Source organism: Oreochromis niloticus, linkage group LG22, assembly GCF_001858045.2.
Source record: "Oreochromis niloticus isolate F11D_XX linkage group LG22, O_niloticus_UMD_NMBU, whole genome shotgun sequence".
NCBI classification, from domain to species: domain Eukaryota; kingdom Metazoa; phylum Chordata; class Actinopteri; order Cichliformes; family Cichlidae; genus Oreochromis; species Oreochromis niloticus.
Window position 1 is genome coordinate 16,712,534 of NC_031985.2, and position 23,767 is coordinate 16,736,300.

The following is a 23,767-nucleotide window of genomic DNA, read 5'->3' on the forward strand; positions in this document are numbered from 1 at the left end:
AGTTTAAAACATCCCAGCTCTGCAGTAAAACCATTGGCCTGTATTCTAGATGGTAATATAAAAACTGCTCTGCACCAAATACACACATATATCAGATGTCCATCCTGACTTGACTGGCTGCTGTCATGCAGTTAGAACAGCCATTCTGCATCGACCACCACTTGAGATTTTAAGTGTGCATTAAGCCTTTTTGCACTAGAACTGCACTATAACACTGCTCTCCTGCTCTGCTATCACCTTTTGGCTTTGTATTTCTCTGTATGATAGATAGCTCTGTTGATTTGAAATGAGACGAAGTACAGTGATCCAACTTAACAGGAATCACTGCTTAAAGAGGTCATTGTAAAACTGTGCCAATATAAAGAATTCTTAATTAATTCTTAATTAATTAATTATGTATTTAACTACAACCATGTCAATAAACCTCACAAACCACTTCTTGAAGTTACATTAAAATAAAAATAATAGAAATCAGTTCATCCAGTTTAAGAGGAACCACCTGTTTACATCTAGTTATGCTTTATAAAGCACATAAGATGATTGCTTTTGTATATTACTAGAAGATTAGCTCCGGGACAAATACCTTGAAATGATGAACACACCAAGTCAAAATAAGAGGTAATTTTCCTCATATGGAGTGTTTCTCTTAATGTTTAACGCTGTGATAAAACACTGAAATATATCATTCTCATTTCACCATACAGTGGAGTGCAGCTTTGCTTTAATTAGTAAGTAAAGTGACTAAATACCTAAACTAAATAAAGCTGTCACAGCAAAGCCTCTGAGTGCACTGAACTGAGCAATAAACAGCCAGTCAAGGGAAAACAAAATGCCTTATGAGTTGAACGAAGGCATAAATGAATAAATAATAGATTTACGCTAACACGATGTCTTCACATCCAAACAGTCCTCAAAAGCGGTTTAGTCAAAATAAATCTGAAGCCCTATGTGTGTTAGCTGCCAGGTTCTGTAACTAAACTGAACGATGATGGCTTTATTGTGTTTAGTTTAGCTGTGGCTACTGGGACAAGGTTGGCATGTTGAAATGTCTGTTGTGGAAAAAGTCTAACATCTGTGTGGAACCTTGACGAGCCCTTAGAGGAAAAAACATTAGAAAGACAGCAGTTAAGATGAACAAAGGGATTTTACTAGCATTTAGAAAACAAAATAGAGACAAAACAACACTAGTTGTGGTTTAATCAAGGATCCAACTAAAGGTAAGAATAGGGAAAATCAAAGGAAGCAAGAAAGGAAGGACATATAGAAACAGGAGAAAAAGGAGTATGGCTGGAAACACAGTTTGGAAGATAAACATCCTATACCGAACTTTTTTGCATGCTATGGTGAGTGTGTGATTTGAAAGAAAAAGAAAAAAAGATCTATATTGTGTTAATTGTGAATTAATAGCATTCCTAATTATATAAGTTCTCATCTGCTATGCTCATCTGAGATTCAGGATATCTCCTCTCCTCCGATGGGACGGAACAAGATGTGAAGAATGTGAAGATGCAGGAATGAAAGTGAGTACAAACTGTGTGGATGCACAAGAGAAGCTGACTGAGAAATGACACACAGCTGAAAACAATTACAGACTAACTGAAGTCACAAAAGCACATAAAACAAACAAAGATACAAAAAAATAACTAATATGAGAAAAGAGGCAAGAAGAAAAGGTGACAAAGAAACAACCGGCAAAGGAGCTAAAGGGGGAAAGTGAACCACCAGGAAGGCAATCATATAATCAGCAACCTACCTCAGATGTTTCACAAACCACAACTCCACAACACGGCTTTGCAAATCACATTATTTACACTTAAATCAGTTCTTTAGCCTGTTAGCTTAGCAGGCATCTCAACCTCAGTACAAGGCCTTTTTTATAGCAGACATTTTGACATGTCCCAGGCATGGCTGCTAATTTCATGATAGTTTTAATAGCTCCAGTCTAGTGCAGTAAGAGCGAGGGTGACTACTCATGCACAAAACTAGGCCCCCTAAACTGAAGCAGCCATTGCAATCAACAAACGTAAATGATAAGATTAATGACGGATGCATTTCGTCACATGTACTGCTAAGCCGGGGACACATAATTACTAACGGTGCTGTGATGCCGGACATTACTCATTCTGAGGACAGAATTATACGTTCGGTGGTTTTAATAAAAGCCTGTGTATCAACAATATCATCCCATATTAGAGAAAACACTGCTCATTGAACCCCGTAGCTGTAAGTGCTCAGCATGGCAGACTGATTCACCCAGGAGGGGTGGGTGGGGGACTATGGCTATTCAACGCCTGGTTCATGCTGAACTTGAGAAGTTGTACGTTGTTAACAATAAACTTCCCTGCTAACAGGTATTTGTAGGTGAAGAAGGTACTTTCAGCTGCTCCCTTATTTCCCAAGAGGGTCATGGCAGCAGATGGACCTGCATGTTTGTCTGGCACATGTTTTACACCAGATGCCCTTCCTGACAGACTCCTCACATTTATCTGGGCTTGGCATCAACACTGTGTTCGTGTCTCCTCTTAGTTTCACACCAAATCAATTGCATGTACTGTGAATCTTTTGACCACTACTCCACAGAATCAGTCACTAATTTATTCACTCATTCACTTTTTAATTTTTTTCTGAGCAACACACTGTCAAGTGCTTGTGCAAAGCTGATTATTGGATCGTGTCTCTCTATTGGGTCTTTATCTCAAAACATAAAGCGCATAAATCATTGCTGAACTTACTGATGTAACAAATGATAGGAAAAAACTTAGGTCATCTTAGGTTAATAGCTCTGAAGTTTTCTAAGGGTCACTTTTCCCCCAGGAGCGTCTTCTGTGAAGTGTTTTGTGAAGTGATTAGGTATTCCCTGTGGTTAAAAACAAGGAGAAAAAGCCTCCCGGATGAAATAGCCCTTGTCTGCGGTTGAATTTGTTCTCCAGTTAAATGGCATGTATAGGAAGTCTTCCTACTTTACGAGGTAAAGATTTACTAGCTGACTAGAGAGTTGGTGTTTATAAAAACAAATTACATGCTGTTACTCACATTATAGATTTGTTTTATAGCCAGAGGGGTAATCAACAACAGTGGGACAAAGCTGCAGTTTCTCTGTTTGTGCTCATAATAGGGTTTCCTTTCAGGATTTCACAGTTTTGCCAATAAGCTTAGTTACTTTTCATTTTGACGAAAATGCTTAAGGCAGCTGCTTTTATTTATCTCTCTTTTATACACATTTTATCTAGCTGTATCTTTCTCCCAGCCTGTTTACTTTTAATTCCCTTTCTCCTTTTTCTCCTCAGACTGCAACGCCATCCACCCACTCCTGTCACCTCTGAGGTGCAGTGTCCACAAATCAGGCATTAGATTTATCTATTAAAGGGAATATCAGTGAAAAAGAGGAGGAGGAATACTTCACATGCTGAAGCAATCTCGTGGATTGCTTCAGCATGTGCTGCACAAAACCACGTGCGGCTTGGAGTTATTAAAACCAACACGCTGGACGCTGTTGATTCTTTCGTTTGAGGAGGTGGAGATGATGCAAAGGGTTCTGGGTCTGCACTTGGGGATACACAGACGTAAGCAGAAATCTGTACCAGAGGAACTGCAGGAAGTGACTGCAGAAGAAACTTTTTTTCTTTTGAATCTTGCTCCCAGGTCTCTTAGATTCGACAAAATAACATTGAGGTGTTTTGCTTGATCTGGTGTCTGTTCTGCAGAGGTCTGCCTGAGCATGAGAGGGAGGCAGGCAGGGAGGCGTCTAGAAGCATCCACAGCACATAGGGGAGCATGAGAACGACTTCAAACTCCAGCTTAGAAAAAACCTTCCTCAATAAAAAAATACAAAAAACATGAAGTGCTTTAAGTATTTATGTTGCTACATACTGCAGTACTTCCTATACAGACACTCTCAGCTTAAAAATGTGCAGACCATTTGCAGGTACATGAATTGGAAATGCATGACTTACACTGTAAAGCAATCTATAACATTTTGCATGGAATATTTTTGCATGCATTACTTGTACAGATGTTCTTTTACTATTTTAACATGAATTCATTTTAACATGATTCTGTCAATCCAATACACTTCAGGGCATGTCGCAGCTTTAGTCTTTATCTTATTTATTTAACCTGCGTTTCCTTTAAAACTAATATATTAGGATTCTTCAGTTTTACTTCTATCTAGTCTGTGCTCCTTTTGCAGATCATCAGTAACACTTTCATCCATTCACTGAAGCTGTATGCAGTTTTTGGATTCAAAGGCTTTTCAATTTCATTTCAATCTGATCCCCTAGCAGCACTTTCATGTATACACAATGTTACCTAACATCATTTTCCCCTAGCTTTCATTTTGATATGACTGCATCTTGGCCACAAGAACGCTGCAAAGCATGAATTGACATTTGCATACACATTTAATATATTTGGCTAGATTAGTATTCGCTTTCATTGCAGATTTATGCAAAAATCATATATATACTTTCCACCTTAACCAACTTCACCATATTCTGTGTGTGCTGATGTCCTTTCAATAAAAACAGGACGATTGAGAGAGGGAGGAGGACTGCACTACAGGATGAATACAAAAGAGGAGGGCAACCGGAAGTGTTGCTATACCCGGTTCAGCCTGAGAGGGGCAGAAGAGGGCTGGAGATGCCCTCTCTGAGCCAGCATTATGAGTTGCCTGAGGAAAGTGCAGGTTACTAAAGGACAGCTCAGCTGTTTAGTCATAGAGTTGCAATTCTGATAGTAATTCCAGAAGTTTCCTCAGGTATCTCTAAAAGTGGTGACTGTCAAACTGTGATTAAAGAGACATATAATGAGGCATCACAGCCCTAACCTATAGTTATACATCCAAGGTTTTCTGTTAATATATAAGTATCTTGTCTTTACCTTTCATAAGCATTAATGACTTTAATTAATATAGACATTATTGCATGTGTTGATTAAGATACACATGCATGCAGACACACGCACATTTCATGCACCAGATGTTCCTGTCTTAAGCCTTGTCCCATGACGCATACCTTTCTGCACACTGTGGATGACATCAGCGCTTTCAACAAGTCACACACCAGTCCAACAATGATTCATCACATCAAGGTCTTCTCACTAATCAAGTGAAAACCAGATTAAAGCAACCTTTCAGCCCGTCACATCACTCTCAGAGGATTGAGATGTGGCACTACGATCGAGTGAAAAGGGACATTCCACACAAAATTGTTGCCTTCTTTAAGACATGTGGACAGGCAGAACACTTGACCCTCTAATGAAAGCTTGCTTGTACATAAAAGTATAAAATCACAAGGAAAATAAGTAATTAGCTGAACAAAAATACCAACAAACTATTTTGTGAACACAATAAATAACGCCCTGATTCCCACTCATTCTCAAAAACTCGTATTGGCTGCTTAGCAAAAATAGCTTCTTGTAGGCGTCTTGCATTTCACCAGGCTTTGACACCGGCTTGCAGAAATTTTTGACCACTGTAGACTTCCTTCAGTTTGAGAGTTTTTTCTTGCATACCAACTATTTCAAGTCCTCCCACAACATTTACTGTTGTGCTTATGATTATTAATTTGTTCAAAAGCTTTCTTCCGGTTCAACTTCAACTTCAAGCACTCTACTAAACATTTTTCTATACTGCAGAATTCATTGTTCAGTTAGTCAGTGCAAGTCCCTGATATAATGAAGCAACCACCAAATAATTACCTGTTCACCACCATCATGCTTCAGAGCGTGATATTAGTCCCCTTCGGGTCAGATTTGTGCAGTCTTTGTCGGTTTCTAAATGTTTGCACTTTGGCAAGTTCTGGGGTTAGGAGTGTTGGGATGAATCTGTTGGAGCGGAAAGTCTTGAAGTAGTACACTGTAAAATCTAATTAGTTCCCAGAACTCAAAAAAATTATGGAAACTCGTTGCCTCAAAAAAATTGAGTAAAGCTTAGCTAAAAATGACTAAGTTAGGACAACTTATTTACTTTGAGTACTCTGTACAAGCTCATTTGTTCCCAGAACTCAAAAAAATTGGATCAAGTTTACGTAAGATGACCAAGTTAGGGCAACTTACTCATTTTGAGTACACTGTACAGCCTTGTTAGTTCCCAGAACTCAAAAAAATTATGGAAACTCGTTGCCTCAAAAAAACTAAGTAAAGCTTACTTAAGATGACTGTTAGGACAACTTATACATTGCAAGTCTGCAGTATTAAGAATAACTTGATATTTCTGACTGTACAATACTAATTGTTTACCTACTGACAAACATGTTAAGTTCAACTAAATGAAAAAACAATTTGTGGTAACCTGAATATGATTAAAAATAATTAACAACAATTTTTGTAATGATGTTAAAATCAGCCCAACTTTTATTTTCAAACACAACAAAGTATAACAGCCAACATACTGGACACTGTTCTGCTGAACAACAAACAATTATATTGCCATCACTGTTATAATCTTACAATGAAACAAAGTCTCAGATGTAATTATTCTGAAAATAAGTTTAGGCCTACCACAAGTTTGTTTTGTACTTACTTATATAATCAAAATAAAATATTTGTTGTTCTGTCACGAGTGCAGTCTCTAATTTAAACAACACATTTGTTTTCCATTCCAACACAGGAGCTGGAATGTTGTAATATTTTAAGGATGGCTTGTTTCCAGTCCAGGCATCACTGCCTGAATGACTGTCATGGATCGAGGTGATCCAAATGTAAGTGCAGAAGAAAGTCTTTAACTTCCCTTAAGTACAGTGGCAGTGGATGTGGGCTGGAGATGCAATGAGCTTGAACCTGCAGGCGACCATCTTCACTGACCACACCATCTGTGACGGAGGACTCATCTCTCCTGGTCTCCTGCAAGCAAACAATCATATTTTTTGGAACATGAACTTAATTGCTTTCTTAAAACATTTTTTTCTGCATTTGGTATAGAACAGACTCCAATTCAGACGATCTCAGGCTCCCTCCCCACCGGAGAGGTGACATTCAATGTCCCACTTGTCAGTCTGCATAGCCCTGACCACCACCCAACACACAATAATGTCATGAAAGCATCATTTTAAAAAGGGCTATGCAAACATGGCCAATAACTTTCATTCTAATGATGTGCAAAATGATTTTGGGCACAAAACAGATTTTGCTGTTAGAAAACTTGCAGACTTCACTATATACAGTGTAGACCCTCTAATCTAAGTTTGGGGGATGTGATCTTTCAAGAAATGCAGACCAAACTGTTGTTGTTTGTTTACTTACACAGCATGTCTTGTAGAATTAACTGTGGTCACCAGCAACAGCATAGTGCAGTCATATCTGAAGTCTAATAACAGAAGACAGGAAAAGATCAGTAAAGAAACAACTTCCCCAAACCAAAGCACAAATAAAACAATAAGTAAAACAGGCTGATCTAAAGTATGATTAAAGTTCAGCCTGATTAATATAAATGTCACCGACAGTTGTTAATATATTGGAAAACCAAAATACTTACTGATGTCTTTCTGTCCAACAACAGGAGTGCTGGTCCCGAGCCTCAAAGACAGTAAGAAGCCAGCAGAGGGAGAAAAAACAGAACATTGATTTGATCCTTAATGGCTGTGCAATCATTGTAACATAGAGTTTGCTTATGTTGTTAAATAAAGGCTAGATTTGACATTAATAGATGCCACAGATGTTCTAAAGCTGCCACAAAGCATGAAAAAAAAAAAAGACGTCTACGAAAACGTCGGAGCATTTTTGCAAATATGTGATGTCTTGATAAATCGAGCAGATATTTGAAATTTACACAGCTACATTCTCGCCTGAAAATATCTTAAAAGTTTATTTTGTGACCCAGAAAAAGTAATAAGTTTTTCAGCGGCGCTCCTCCGCCATTGCCGCGCTTACAAGTACGCACAGGCTCCGACAACCGTGGCCGACAAATGCGATCCTTCTTTTCCCCAGACTACCCTTTCTGGGTCACAAAATAACCTTTTAAGATATTTTCAGGCGACAATGTAGCTGTGTAATGCTCAAATATCTACTTAATTTATCAAAATATCACATATTTGCAAAAGTGCTTCCACGTTTTCGGAGAGCTCTGTTATCCACCCCCTACATCCCACACCTACCCCACCCCTAACGGCTGCACCTCCCGAAGAATTTTGTCTGGGCTCTTATCTCACTTATTTATTTCAAACAATCAACAGAAAATTTCACCACATAGTTTTATGTAAGGTTTTTAAGGCTGTGGTGTTAATTTTTAAGTAACATGAGCCCAGCGGCAGCAGCAACGCTAGGCTAACACTAACTAGCTAGCAAGATTATAAACCTGGTGCTAAACTAAGAGAAGCCACAAAATCAGTTTGAATAAGAGTAAACATTTACTCACCAAGTCAGTGTATCAGGTAAAGATCCACAGCAATGACAACAATAATATCTTGAGCTGACGCTTCTCCAGGTTTGCTCAACATATTCCATAAAAAATGCACCGTGAACATGCGGACTGATCCGTGAGGGAGGAGGACGGTAGTCACGTGGCATTTTCAAAACACATCTTTCATCCTTCCGCACTGAGAAGCAAAACTTCCAGCTTACTTAGTTTTTCTAAGTTAAGACAACTCAAATAAATGGAGTTTATCAGCGTTTTTGCATAAAAAGTACTGGTAACTTATTTAAATTGAGTTCTAATAACAAATTGATAAAAATTGAGTTCAGCCTATTTAATATTTTTAATTAAACACAATATTACATTTTACAGTGTATTACAAAAACGCAATGGTTAGCATTGGTTAGCATAGCAAGAAGATTCTGGATTCTTGCGCGATAATCAGCTGGGGCCTTTCTGTGTGGAGTTTGCATGTTATCCGTTTCACTGTGTGGGTTTCTTCCAGGTGTTCTAGTTTTCTCCCACATTCATTTTAGGTTAATTGCAGAGTCTGTGTTGGCCACCTGCGTTTGCCTTATCATAGCTTTCCACCACACATTTCTACAGCCATGAGGACAGAAGTCAAGGTAGTAAATAAGACATGCTCCATATGTCACTCCCGAAAGAGGTACAAATCACTGATGCCTCAGCTGGAGCCCTTGATTTTAATTTCATGGCTCTGAGACTGCAAAATATAGTTGTTTTCTTTATCTTTTTGTCTGATCAGTTCCATGAAAATGAAGAAACTGACCAGTAGAATTTAAAGTTTTTATCAAATATGTACCAAACATAGTCACTTTAACATTAAAATAAAATTATACCTGATATAGTCGCCACAATGTAACAGTTTTTACTTCACTTCATTGTTAACAATGATCTTCATTCCTGCAAATAAACAAAACTGGCCTTAACTCGTTGAAACAGTGAGGGGGAGTGAGCGCGAGGCTATCCAGTCTTTGTGCGGGGGAGTGTGACAGTTTTCAGTGTTTGGGCAGCAGGTTGGAATCATTTTTAGCCCAGAAAACTCGTGCTTCAGACCATCCCACAACCTACGCTCAAAGGTAGGAGTGGACCGTGTGTCAGCGGTTACTCATTCTACAACTTGTAGTCATGGATCAATAATCAAATAAAAATATGACTTCTGTCTTTTGTCTTATTTTGCAAACCGGGCCCTTTTTCCTGCCCCCTACACATTTATTCTCCTACTAAGAAGTGGTGATATCCCAGTGGGCTGGTGGCATTGGCAATGTTTGTATTAATAGTGGCAGCGTAGGGACTAAACTGTCTAGTGTGTTTGACGCACTGTTTTGTAGTGACTGAGCATTACTTGTCAGTGATACTCAGTAGAACATTACACAGGCAGATATTGATTGAACGTCACTATTCTGCTGCAGACAAAGTGCCATCATGGCATTATAAAAAGAATAAGACAAGACTTAGAAGACATTTTGGCAAGAAAAGAGCATTGTGGACAGAAAGAAAAATGATTCTTCATTAAAACTGTTAAATGAAAGCTAAATCTCAAAATCCTGCAGCCAGCCGATGAGGTTGAGGAACAAACTGAGTACTTTATGAAGTCGCTGCAGTCGTAAAAGAAACTGTTCCAGTTGAAATTTCTTTTTTGAAATGATGGTGGATAAAACGCACAAGAAATTGTCTACTTTAAACACAGTATTTTACAGTTAATGCAACTTTGAAAAAACGTTGTAAGTAAGCTAATCTTTTTGTAAACCTTAACACATCGGTTTTACTTTTCTAGGTTTTACTTTTCAGTTTTGCATTTTCCCAGATAAAATATAGTAAATAAGTGGATTGGAATTGCCATAATGCAGTTGTGTTGTGTAAACACATTGAGGCTTGTTTATGTGTTTTTTGCCAATAGAGGATAAAATGAGTCATTTGATGTTTGGAGTAGGTATACATAGATTTGTCTTCACAAAAAATGCATGTCGGATGGATGGAAAGAGAATAAAGCAATGTGTCTAAAAAGGAAAAGAAAACAGAACAAAAAAGCCTTCTGCTTAATTTTTGCTTCTCTGCTTTCCTTTCCATTCATGATGCATAGTGACACCTGTATTTTCACTAGGAACTCTAACACAGCTTTGGGAGTGGTGTTACATGAGGGGTCCTGCAGTAGCCCTTTAAACAGTCATGTGAAAAACTATGTACATCCTTACTACAGCTATAGAAATAAAAGAGGGTAAGTAGCAGACAGGCGCTGCTAATGAAATCCACTTGATTAACTGATCATCAGCAAGTGTGAGCACCTCTATAAAAGTAAAAGCTTTTGCAGTTTGCTGGTCTGGAGCATTCAGGTGTGCGTTAACACAATCTTTCGACGAGTGGCCTTCCCAGCAAACTCACCCCAAGGTCAGATTGTGAAATGTTCAGTGAAAAGGTCCACATCTTACCATCTGACCAAATAATCGAGTTGCTCTTCATACCATAAGTGTTGCTGGAGCTTCAACATGTTCTGAAGGGTTATCAGGGAAAAGCCTATTCTCTCTAAAATGAACATGGCAGCATAGTTTAGATTTACCAAAGCTGCATGTGAACGTCGCAAGACTTCTATTACAATGTCCTTTGGACAGATTAGACAGGTGAAACCAAGCATACGTGTTTAAATGTGCCATGTTTGATACCAAACACATCATGTCAGCACAAACACCTCATACCAACTGTCAAGTCCAGACCTCAGCCTGGCTGAAATGCTTTGTGGTACATGACAAGAGCTTTGCATAAACAAGTTCCCACAAACTTCAATAAACTGAAGCAATGTTGTAAAGAAGAGCAGGCCACAATAATCTGAGAGTCTGATAAAGTTATGTAGAAAAATTTTAGTTCATGGCATTGCTGTTAATGGTGGTTCCACACGCTACTGAGTGTGGCATTTACTCAGTTTGCACAGGACTGCAAAGAATCCTGTGCAAACTCTCTTCCATGACTGCATGTATTCAAAATACTCAAGAAAGGGGCACGTTGGAATGAGTAAAGGTGAGCCAGTAAACATGTGCGGTCTTTAGACTGAACATTTGCAAATCTTCCAAGACATGTTTTAACTGTGGACTACACCATCCATACTAGATGCTACACAAAGCATCAGGAGGTTTTAATGGTGAATGTATTGTTTCCAGGAAGTGGCACACATTAAAAAAAATCAAGGGAATTGATAATGTCAGTGAACCCACAGGTTATCATCCTTTGACTGTGCAGTTTCTATCAGCTGTACTGAGTGTCTTTTTCATTGTTCTGTTCATTGTGATGATTCTAAAGTCCGAAACTTACTTGTTGAGTCTCAAAACTCCATCAACCTTGCTTTCTAGCAGCCCAGGAAGCTGCTTCTACATTATCTATAGCCTCTTCCAAAGCACCAAAACACCTGGCAGACAAAGGTACCGATCCTGGCTGAGCTAATTGAGGTAAGCATTTCACTGCAAAGTGCTAAAACAAAGCTAAATGGACAGCGGATTTTCAGCTTGAATCATCAAGTGGCCAGAAACATTCCTCCAAATGAATGCTGTTCTGTTTATAAGATAATTAATCTGTGTTAATCACGTTGTACTTGCAGCTTATTACTGTAAGTATAACAAGTGCCCCCAAGTGCCCCAGCACCATTTAATTCTGCTTTAAAAAGCATTTCTAACTCAAGCTCAAGCTCTGCAGTCGTTAACCATAAAGCCTGCACTTGTTAACCATATTGCTCCTTTAAGACATCTTTGGTTTGTTTTGCCAATTGTAATGCATACTCAAGCTGAATATAAGCATATAAGTACAGCAGAAACAAAACAAACTAATAGAAATGTACTGTCTTTCACATATTACATAAAGAAACACACAAAAAGAAAATCACACAAGTGATTTGACTTCACAACATGCTGTTTAAGGTCTATTTGTTGCAACCATAAACTGTTGCAAATACTCCCTGCCTCCTTGTTTTTCCAGATTTGTACTGAAATGGCCAGTCAAGCAAAAAATAGCTCTCAAATTATGGCCACCACTTTGTATTTCAATTTTCCGTGCACAATCAATTATGTTGCATTTATCTAGGCTTAGATTGTTCGATGCAAAATGAAAACAAATACAGTCAGGTTAGTGCTTCTATAAGTGGCTCAATCAATGTGTTTTTCAAAGTAAAGTATGCTGATATACACGGACTATTTTCTTCAAACATGAGAAATAATTGAATGTCTTAAATATGAAAACCCTCTCTCAGAACTGGGTTTGCTAAATGAACTCTATTTTTTGCTATGTTGTAGCCGTGACATTACCTGAACTACAAGTTAATGAGTGTCCCCATGCAGATCCATCTATCTCATCCAAGAATAGAGTTTTTATTATAGAAAGTTTGCTTCCAAGGGGGAAACATACAAATATTTCCTGTACAGACACGCTGTGGTTTCCTTTTAAAGAGGTTGTAAAAACCTAAAAAGCACTTTTTTTTTCCTCCTGGGAATATGATCAGAGCTTCGGATTTGGACTAAATCCACCTACTATTGCATGTATTTAGTGGACAAGTTTTTATGATGCTTTGAGAGTTAAATCATGACCAACATGCAATTTGCTGGTGCATATTTAGAAGAGAAGAAGCAGCTGCAAATATGAGTCACTGGGACTTCACTTTGCTCCTGGATCACTGCTACAGTACAGATGGGTCAGGCCTATTGTAATTGTTCAGAAGAGGAGGCCCAATAGCCAGATGAGTGCATCCTGCTTTTTTTTTTTTTTTTTGAGAGGAAGCTAAATTCTTGAGCAATGATAACGTCAGAAGAAATGCATCTTCATCTTTTTCTGTGAGAGAGTGAGCATAAGAGGCAGATGGAGAAAGATGATTGGTGTCGGATTCTGCAGAGCTGCCATGTAATCTGCTCCTCAGTACATCCTTTTATTTCAATTTGCATACTTTTTTTTCATGGATCCCTTTAGTTACTTACTTTAAATCCTCATTCATGGACAACAGGGCTGCAGAATCTGTTAGGAAAGGTACTTTTAAGAAAACATGTTACTTTTAAAATATCTCATTGTGCATTTGTTTGACTGTTGTCTGATAGTTTGCTGCAGTATAGTTATTCTTCCATCTTCCTGGTATTGTGTTACCACCATAATGCAAGTATATTATTAGTAACTTTCAATTTCAACAACTTGATGTTGTTTGCAGTTGTACAGAGTGTCGCATAACACAGTTTGAATGCAACTTTCTGATATTTTTAAGGAATCAGACATTGACAGCAGCACTGCAGTGCTCCTTTCACGCGGAACACGTCAACTGCAAATATTCTATTGTAACTCAGTGGACCAGAGAGACACAAAAAAGCCCGGTAGCTTGTCAAGAAAGGCCAATACTTTCTCACAGCAGGTATTGGATTTTTGTGTTAGGTATTGAACATTTTCTTCGCAAGCTTTTCAAAACCACTAGCAGACACAGAGTGCAGAAAGAACTGCGGTAAAGCTTTGCTTCAATTTACTTCTGGTTTCTTGCCAAGTCTTTTTTGCACAGACTCCTAATTTCGTGTCTAATTTTTGCTTTCAATCTCATGTTTGTTAGTTCCCCGAGTTTGTTTTTTCATCTCAGAAACTGCATCACTTCACTACACTTTAATTACACAGCAAGAAAAAGCAATAAGACATTGAACAAGAGAAATTTGAATAAAAAAATAATATGTGCCTTTACCACAGCCATAGGAATTAAGAGGGTTAGTAGCAGCCAGGTGCTGCTAATAACATGTACTTGATTAACTGGTCATCAGCAAGCCATTAAGTAATCAACACAATGACAAGGATGGACGACATCAGCAATGATCATAGAAAAATAGCCGTTGCTGCCCATCAGTCTGAGACTGATGGGCAGCAACGGCTATTTTCTATGATTATAAGCTGATTTCCAAAGAATTTTAAGTCCATCACTCTACAGTGAGTGAGATTATTCACAAGTGAAAATATTCACGACAGTCTGTCTATGCAAGATGGACATCCCAGCAAGTTCATCCTAAGGTCAAAGTGTTAAATGCTTGTCTGAACAAGTATGGCTTGTTTGGAAGGGTTGCCCAGAGAAGGCCTATTTTCTCTGAAAAGAACTTGGCAGCATGGCTTCGGTTTACAACGGTGCATCTGAACGAACCACAAGACTTCCAGAACAAGTCCATTGAGGACAGGAGACCAAAATGGAGTTTAGCCATAATGCACAGTACCATGTTTGTTTTTTTCCCAAACATAGAACTGTGCATTATAACTAATCATGGGTTGTACTTTCTTGTTTTTCACACACTGCTTCTGTATTTTGGCTTCAGGTTATTGGTTATTTGAGGTTAAATTTTAATCATTTTAAATGTTTTAAAACAGATTTTTAGCATGTTGTAACACATAAAACCTTTGAATTGAAAGAGTAAATGTGAGATAATTGGATTTTTTTGCAAAAGTAATACAAAAGTATTCAGAGACCGAGTCTCTTTCAAAAAAAGGAAGGAAAAAAGCAGAAAATAAGGGGTTGAATGCTTGCAACACTCACAAAAATTAATGTGTACATCTGTCTTGGTTTCTGGTAAGCTGCTCCTTTAATTGACTTGCTTTGCATAATGAACAGTACTTCACACATACTATGGAGAAAGCAGAGACAGGGCTGCACATTTAAGTTATTAGCATTAATAGAAGGCAATGTCATACAGCCAGAACACATATTAAATATGTAGTTGACAAGTCCCGCTGCCTTCAGCTGGAACATTCCTTGAATTTCTGGTTCTTTTTTTTTTTTTCATTTTTATTTCCTGTGAGAAATTATTAACGTGTCGGAAGTGGAAAATCCATTACTAATACAAGTCCTTGAGAATTCACCACCTGCCTACAGAATGATTTCTGTCCCCATGGAAACCTAATCAGCTGAGAGAGAGAGTGATGGGTACAGACAGGGTGTGAGGAGAAGAGGATGGGAGGGAGACGGAAGGAAAGAGAGAATGGTGAAGGTGTTTCTGGGGTGCAAGACCTGAATCATTGTTCTTACTTAACATCCCTTTACTTCATTTATCAGTAAGCCAGGCAGTGAAACAAGTTTAGTTGGATGTTTATGTCAAAAAGGACGATGTAAGGATGCAATAGCCAAGTATCCATAATATGTTATCGTGGTTCCATCTTCCCATAATGTGATACCCCATGTGGAGGTGCTGATGACTACTTAAAGGATGCAACATCAGTGAGAGCTGTAATGTTTAAAGATTTTTCAGATAATGAGTTGAAAGAAAATATAGCAGAATAATAGGTTAATATTTATTCACAATCTGATCACGATCAGCTGTTCGGGCCTGTCATATAAAGACAGCCTATTGAAGGCATGGCTCAAACCCTTTGGAGAAGAGTTGCACCACTAATAAGAAGTCACACATCAATGGCTGTGTTATGAAAATAACTTCACTTCATCTCCACAATTTGAGTGAGATGGTGAAGTTTGTTTCAAAGGTTAAGATGTATTTAGAGAATCATTTCTCTAATGGTTTCTTCAGACTGCAGGTGGAAAGTCAAATGGGTACAAGCCAGTGTCAGCGGAAGGTGGCGGCTTGAAGCCTGACACTTGTTGCTGAATGACGGGTGTGATGAACAACAAGTCAAAGTTGAGCTGGCCTCAACTTTTTTTTAGCGTGCTGACGATGTGGTGGATCATCAGCCAATCACATGTTTCCATGTTTGTTGGAATGATGCCAACAAGTGTTCGAGTAATTCTGACTTGGCAACAATGTAGCTAGCTGTGCTAAGTTGGTGTAGTGGGCTTCATTTAGCCTGTAACTCTTTCTAATTTGATCTAAAGCTTAAAAGAAAGAGCTGAAACTGCTGATTTAATATAGACAGGTATGATACATTAGGTCTGTCAAGGATGGTGAGTGCAGTGGTTCATATAATAAAAACACAAAGGCACTAACATGGACCGTAGAGATGAAATAACCTCTCCCCTTTTTTATAAGTCTTGTCATCAGGCTATTAGACTGTTTTGTTGTCTGACGTAATATTCATTGTTTCTACTCTAGCAGGTAGAAAAACAATGTGATCTCTACAAATTGATCCTATCATAAAATTCCTTTAAGCCACACATTGTGTAATCTGAAAACATCAAAATCATAAATTATAATTTTCTCATTTCCCTCTGGGTTTGGTTACAGACTTCAACTTTCATGCCTGCAAAACATTACATGCCTGTTCAGTCTCTTCTTTATTCAATTGATGCCAGTGCATAATGCATCTGTTATTGAGAATGGGCTCTTTACCAGTGTGCTTCTCTCTTGTCCTTGATTAGCTCTTTGTTTTGATCCCCCGAGACCAATTTCTCATCAACACTCACTACATACTTTTCTCTCTTCGCATGTCTCTCCTTCCTCCCCTGCAGCAGCTCTCCATCTCTCTTATCAGTGCTTTTCTATCAGTCTTGCACAAATTCAACGTACTGTCTGCCTCAGCCTCGCCCACCACTTCCGCTCGCTCTCGCTTCTTGCTCGCTCGCTCCCTGTATCTCCTCCCTGTATCTCTCTCTTTTTTCCTTTGGCTGTTGTCTCACAGCCAGGTTAACGTCAGCAATAATGTGAGGCGTTGTGTTTCTGCCCACTGCTAAAAGCTGTTACTTTCTGCTTGTCCATTTCTCCCTTTCTCTCTCACATAATGGTTTGCCTCTCAGCCTCGGGGTCAGTTGGTTTTCTTCTGCAATCTCTGTCTCTCTGATGGTTGCTCGATTGACATCTGTATACTTGCTCCCTGAGAAAACATCGTCCCTCCGGCCAGAGTGATTGGAAAGCTATATTCAGGCTATCAGCATGTACTGCATTCAACTAAACAGAGAGAAAAATAATAATTTACATTATGTCCTTATGTGCTACAAATTTGCATTGATGAGTTTCTGTGTTAGTGAACCTCATCTTTAAGTATAATGTCAGAATTAAACTTTGTTCCTCATTTGCAAGTTGCAATTGATCTACATCTAACAAATCAGGAAACCTGAGCAGGTGTGAGCTGGGACATGCGAACAAACACTAGAGTGTAGGATGTGTTAATCTAAAAAAATATTTAAATTGCTTATCAATAAATATAATTTGAAGCCAAGTAGAAAGCATATTTATGCAATTCAATATCACACTATGTGTTTAAAGGAAGGTTATTTTGATGCAATCCTGTGCAGCAGGTGATTAATAGCTGCAACAGTGTGCCTGGTATTTTATGTTTCTGCCTCTGCGTGTGTGCGTCATCGTAGCCAAATGTAGCTCTGGAGACCTATTGTAGCAGAAAATGCCAGAAAGACTGTACCTATGGCTACTTTTATGTGTGATCTATCTGTCTGGACTGTCTAGATTTCTGTCAACACAGCATTTCAACTGCCAAAGATGTGTTTGTGAAACTTTATAGGTGTATCCTGACCAATGGGCCCTTGAAGTTAAACTGCCCCCCCCCCCCTTTTATATGTATTTGTAACTCCTCACGTGTATTTTCATCTGATGTATTAGCATTGCACAATTTTTCCTGTGCATCTGGATTTACCCAAGTTTCTCCTAAAGGTGGCGACTGGTAAATGTAATAGTTCTAATGTACCGTTTTTCTACTCTGCTAGAGGGCTCAGAGCACTCTGTACAACATGCCTCATTCACCTTTATACACCCACTCAATCAAGCACTTTTTTCTATGCTTAAGTGCTTTCTATCTAACATTCACACGCATTTACACTTCCATGAGCAAGTTGGGGTTCAGTATCTTGCTTTGGCATGCAGACTGGTGTAGCCAGGGATTGAACCACCTACCTCCTGATCCACAACCACCCCCCTAAAGAGTAATGTTACTCTTTAGGGTGAGCAAAGAGTACTGCCTGCATGGATTTTCTCAAGGTGCTCCAGGTACCTCACACAGGCATGCATTTTAGGTTAACTGTTGTCATTACATGTCTAAATGGTCTATTGTTGTGATGGAGGATTGCTAAGTGCACATTTCAACACAGTGGAGCGCAGTGTCTGAAAAATATTAAAGTAATGGCCAGTCAGCACTCAATTCATTCAAAGTGTCCATTAAAAAAAAACATAATGGCCTTAAAAATATAGACTATGTAGACAAAAGCACTGGGACACCTACACATTATGATTACAGGAGCTGTCTACCCATGCAAACCCATACCATAGAGCTCACAGCGCACAGTTTTCTGCTAATGTTAATGCCAGTAGAGGTCTGGAACACCTCAAGCTAATTTAGTCAGCAGAGTGTTAGTGAATTTTACGCACTACACGCTTTAGCACTCTGTAACTTCACGTGGCCGAGTTGCTGTGGTTCCCAAAATGCCTCCACTGTGTAAATGCAAACAGCAAAATATCTAGGAGGAAAGAAATTTTAAAAACTGACTTGTTACAACGGGTAAATACTGTTACAATACTACTCTGCCGTTCAGTGACCACTTTAGCACGATCCATTCTTTCACAATTGTTTCTAAAGGTAGACTGCATGGCTAGGTGCTTGACTTTATACACATGTGGCAATATGGGTGAAAACACCAGAACTCAAAGATTAGGAGGCGTCCATATAGTGGATCTATAGGTGCACATGGAAAATCCTTATAATGTGGCTTTTGCATTTTACACTTCAGAGTGCAAATATTCCCATTTTCACTCATTTATTCACACCAGGAAATAAGAAAAGCTAGAACTCCACTGATTTAATTCTGTCAGACACTTTATGGATTTATGCCTGTATGAATATTGAAATAAGACAAAAAGCCAGAGCAAAACTCAAAACAACCGAAATTGGCTCACATGTGTTTTCAGTCCCTTCAGTCTCACACTTTTTACTCACATACATCCACCTGCATGGCCACTCCCGTGCATCTCTGCTCTGAACTATTTTCAGAAGTGGCATATTTTAGTGTTCTAATGGATCTCAACAAGGTAGGTGTGGGTGTGTGTGTGTGTGTGTACACATTGTTGCACTTTCCAAGCCACTTTTCAGGGTTGCTAAATGGGGGAAAGGTAGACAAAAAGAGTTCACTTAAGTTCACAAAAAGGTGTTTTAGCTATGAATAGCAACAGTACAGTATGAACAGGATGACATGTAGGAGAGGATGAATGACACCATATTTCTTTATGTATTTATAGCCTTCTTTGTGAGTAATGAGGGGGTGTGGTGGTGGTAGTGGGGCAAGGGCTGGAATAAATACCTGTTTCCTGAAAGCATTTGAGGATGACTCAGGTCTGAGTACAACCTCTTGATAGTTGGATACTGTACATGTTTTCTCTGCTGCTCCCCTTTTTCCAGAACAAAACACTCATTCTGGTTCTGTGAGCGTTCACGAGTAGAAAACTGTGTGCCACTGACGTCAGTAAGACTTACACCTCTATTTCTGTCCAGCTAGCCAAACGTCTAATTATTACACTGATAAAGTAATGTGTAATTTCTTTTTTTCTGTGAAGCTGGACAATTTTGGTGATGTGTCACTCCATTACCAAAGCATGATAGTGTAATTCAAGTGTAATTCAATGCAAGTGCAACAAAGTGTGAAACTGCGTATCACTGTGGTACAAATGAGCTGACCTGATGGTGCGGCTGACCCGCTGGTGTGGCTGTTGTCACAACACAGTGTGACACTGAGAAAGTTGCCCTGCCGGTATCCGCTCACATAAGTGGGTGTGTGTGTGTGTGTTGTTCCGGGATAGATTTACTCCAGCCTGGAGTGATGGTGAATGTAGTAGTATAGCAGAGCTGAAGACTCCCACTACAAAGTTCTGCAGCCTGCAGCCGGACATTAATGATGCATATAGATACTTGCAAGACTCCAAATTCTTTGCTTTTATAAACTTATACTGAAATAAAAATTGTGAGACTTCTTTTTGGCATAAATACAATTGTTAAAGTGAACAAATACGGCATTACAGTGCTGTGCAAAAGTCTTAAGCCACCCCACATTTCTTTATATTTTACTAGGAAAACGGGAAAAAGATGCAACAGCTGCCCTGGCAGTGTGTTTGGGATCATTGTCATGAAATGAAGCTGCTGTCAGTCACACGGTGGAGGCTCTGTCTGGTTTAGGGCTGCATTTCCAGATGGTATTGCATGCTGGATCAAAATCTGACAGCACTTTTCTGTGTTCATAATTCCATCAATTTTGACAAGAACATCACCAGCTGAACTCTTGCCCGAAACCACGGCAGAGGCTCTACTGTGTTTTACAGATGACTGCAGCTTCATCCATAGAAAGATCTGAACCAAAAACTTTAAATTCACCACTCCATAAGACCTGTTACCACTGATTTTCAGCCCAGTTCTTATGTAATTAGCATACCTCAGCCACCTGTTATGTCTAGACACAACACTAGTTTATCAATTACGCGCTATTTTCGGTTCAGTGGTTCAGAGAAAGTGATCTCTTAAACCTTACAAGGACTGAAGTGAAAATACGTGAAAACGCAGGTAAGTTCAAAGAAGAACTACGGCCAAAAACCACTTTAAAAAACTCTAAGACTCCTTGGAAGGAAACAAATTAGTAGTGACTTTCACAGTGACAGTCCTGAATATCAATATTCAACTTTTATCATAGCTTTAACTGACAGAATAGACAATAAAAACTGTAGCATAACATTAGAATTGATTGTTTAATATGTAAAAAAAAAGTGTAGTTTTAAGCAGCTTTAGTGGCAGCTCTTTTTTTGCATGCAGTAACCCATATAGCAGGCTGGTGTGACAGATAATGAAAGTATGGACAAAGCCTAATTGTAGTATGAAATGTTATGATTGTAGTTTTAATGTTTGACAATGTTGACAGTTACTGTAATAAAAGCAGCCATCAATTATCTCTTAAAATGTCCCTGCATTCCTGACATCATACGCTAATAATGAAGCCCACCTATTTACCCTGTCTTTCTGTGACATGATTTAACTTGTGTGAAAATATGTCATCAACAGAGAGTCATACAAAAGAAGAGCCTATTATGTCCTGCTAGCAGTCAAGAGCTGGGTATGTTTAAGTGGAACGATATAGATGTAATAATAGCAGTATAGGAAGGATTGACCAGTGACTTGGATTTGTGGTAAAGCCTCAAATAAGCTCCCCAAAAGTGACAGAAGCAATAAGACTTATTTGAAAAGCTTAAAAAACCTAAAACAACAAAAACTGACAACACAATTTTTGACAGTTTTTAATTAAAAAGTAATGTGGCCATACAGGATTTTACTAAATTTACTGACGATGATTGGCGAGTCAAATGAATATGTTACAATCCACATAAATAGTGTTAACAACAAAGTTTTGTCTATTTTCATTCTAACACAAAGCACTTCACACCCTCTCACAGTGTAAAAGCGTTTCCTGTTATTACCTTTGGATGTGAAAAAAAGCTAAAACTGAAAGGAGCTATAACTGAGCTGAGATGCTAATACAAAGGATTGAAACACAATTTTACACCCACAACTATTTCACAACTCTAATTTTTTACAGCACTGACTATAATTACCTATTGCTTTTAAAATAAGCCATAATTTTAAAATAGCTTCCAAAACTAGTAATAAAGTGTTTTTCCAGGGCCTCTTCACATTCAGAACACAGTGTGATTTCCATTAATAGTAATCTGCATATCACAGGAAGTGCTGGTGTGATAGCTTTAAACAATATAACAGTGTTTTTAGTATCATTTTCTTCCTCATCATGATCATTATGGATGACCCAAATTACACCAAAATGTATCTAAATATCTAATCAAAAGCACATTGTCCACTCACAGAGGTTGGTGATATATGCTGTGTATCATTTGTATTAATCTTATTAATGAGATTTGATCACAGGTTTGAGTAGGAGGCAGATGAAATCAAGATGGAAATGTTCTAAATACACTAAGTGTATAGATTTACAGTGTGGTTTGTTTTGGACTTCATTCATATCTGTCATATGGTTTGCTAAGTTGGGACTGACTGAATTTGTTTAGTTTCTTTTCATCATGAATCATTGATATTTATGAGATTTTACATTGCCACTAAAAACAGGGAGGTTTTTTTATGTAGCTATTAGAAACTCTTTCAGGGAGAGTGTACCTTGGGAAAGTCCTTGCACTTCCGTAGTTGGGGTGCCTGTTTTTCATTGCCACTCACATGCAGAATAAAGCTCCAATCCTGATCTCACTCCTTGTGTAGTACAGTCTCTCAGGCACAGTCTTGCACACAGTTTTTTGTGGGTGTTTTGCTTGCTCGGTTTAACCCGTCATGCTTTTCTAATTTTACCTTGTCCACCTTAATCGCAGTTTGCTCCAGTCTCAGTGATCCATCCCGTCTCAGCCCCCTATGCAACTGTTATTCTTTATGGACTGCTGAAAACCCCTTGTTTTTGAGCTTAGTTGAAATGTGCACTTAGCTTTGATTTGAAGAATCTCTTGGAGCTGTGGATTCCAGTACAATTCACCAGTGATTACTTTGTTTTGGTTTTTTTAAGTTTTGGTTTTAAGAAACTTTTTCTATGTATGTCACTTTGGTGTCCTTCTGGCAAACATCAACAAAATGTTTAAGTTTCATCAGATGTCCTTGCCCTGCTGGACAGTGAAAAAGCATTGTGTTGTGTTTTATTCTTTTTTCCTCTATAATATACATGTAATCCATTATTTCTATTCCTTTTTAAAGCCTGCCAACAACATGCGCTCATGAGCATATAATTTTGAGGAAATTCCACTGAACATGGAACATATGTTCTTAACAAACAGATTTATTCCCACCAGCTGTGGCGCTGTTTGCTGTATAAAAAGTGACACCTCTCTGTGTGCCACCAGTTTTATTTTTGTCCTGCTGACGGCTCATTCCTAGGTTCTCTGCAGGGGTTGAAGTGGAATTTGGCAGGTGGGGGAACCCTTTAAAGATCTGGTGAAGCCATGCAGCGCTGGGAAAAGAATCACTTAGAAATGAGTCACATAATAATTTGCACTGGGAGCTCCAGTAGATTTTCCTTTGACGATGGGCTACGATCAGCTGACCTGTGGTGCTGCTGCTGCTGGGTTTAAGATTTACTAATCTTTGTGGAAACAAATGTATTCAACAAGACAGAAGCAGATTACATATGAGCCATAACAACAGCTTTTTAACACCTAACCAATATAAAGCCACCCGGGGGAGAACAAGCAGAATTTGGCTAATGAAAATAAGTAGCATGATTAACCTAAATTTAAAAGTGCTTTGAGTGCAGAGTTAGGGTGCAGTGCTGTGTAAGTACCAGTCTATTTGCTGTTTTAACAAACGGATGAATGCTGCCTTTGACCTGACCCGACTACATACAACACACCCTGCAAGTACTGCAAACAACCCAGGTTAGCCTGCACTAATCTCTACTAAACTAACCAGTAATTATTCATTTACTTGTTTATTTGTGATTTGTAGTCATTTTTTTGTAGTTTTCTCCATACAAAAACATTT

The 23,767-nt window shown here is 38.6% G+C and overlaps 1 long non-coding RNA gene across 1 annotated transcript; it reads left to right on the forward strand.

Moving 5' to 3' along the window:
• The first annotated feature begins 1,099 nt into the window (after positions 1 to 1,099).
• On the forward strand, positions 1,100 to 3,803 carry LOC102081445 (uncharacterized). Its single transcript, XR_266798.2, has 4 exons — positions 1,100 to 1,343; positions 1,451 to 1,520; positions 3,288 to 3,563; positions 3,705 to 3,803. It is a non-coding gene; the product is annotated as an uncharacterized LOC102081445 (long non-coding RNA).
• Positions 3,804 to 23,767: the final 19,964 nt, after the last annotated feature.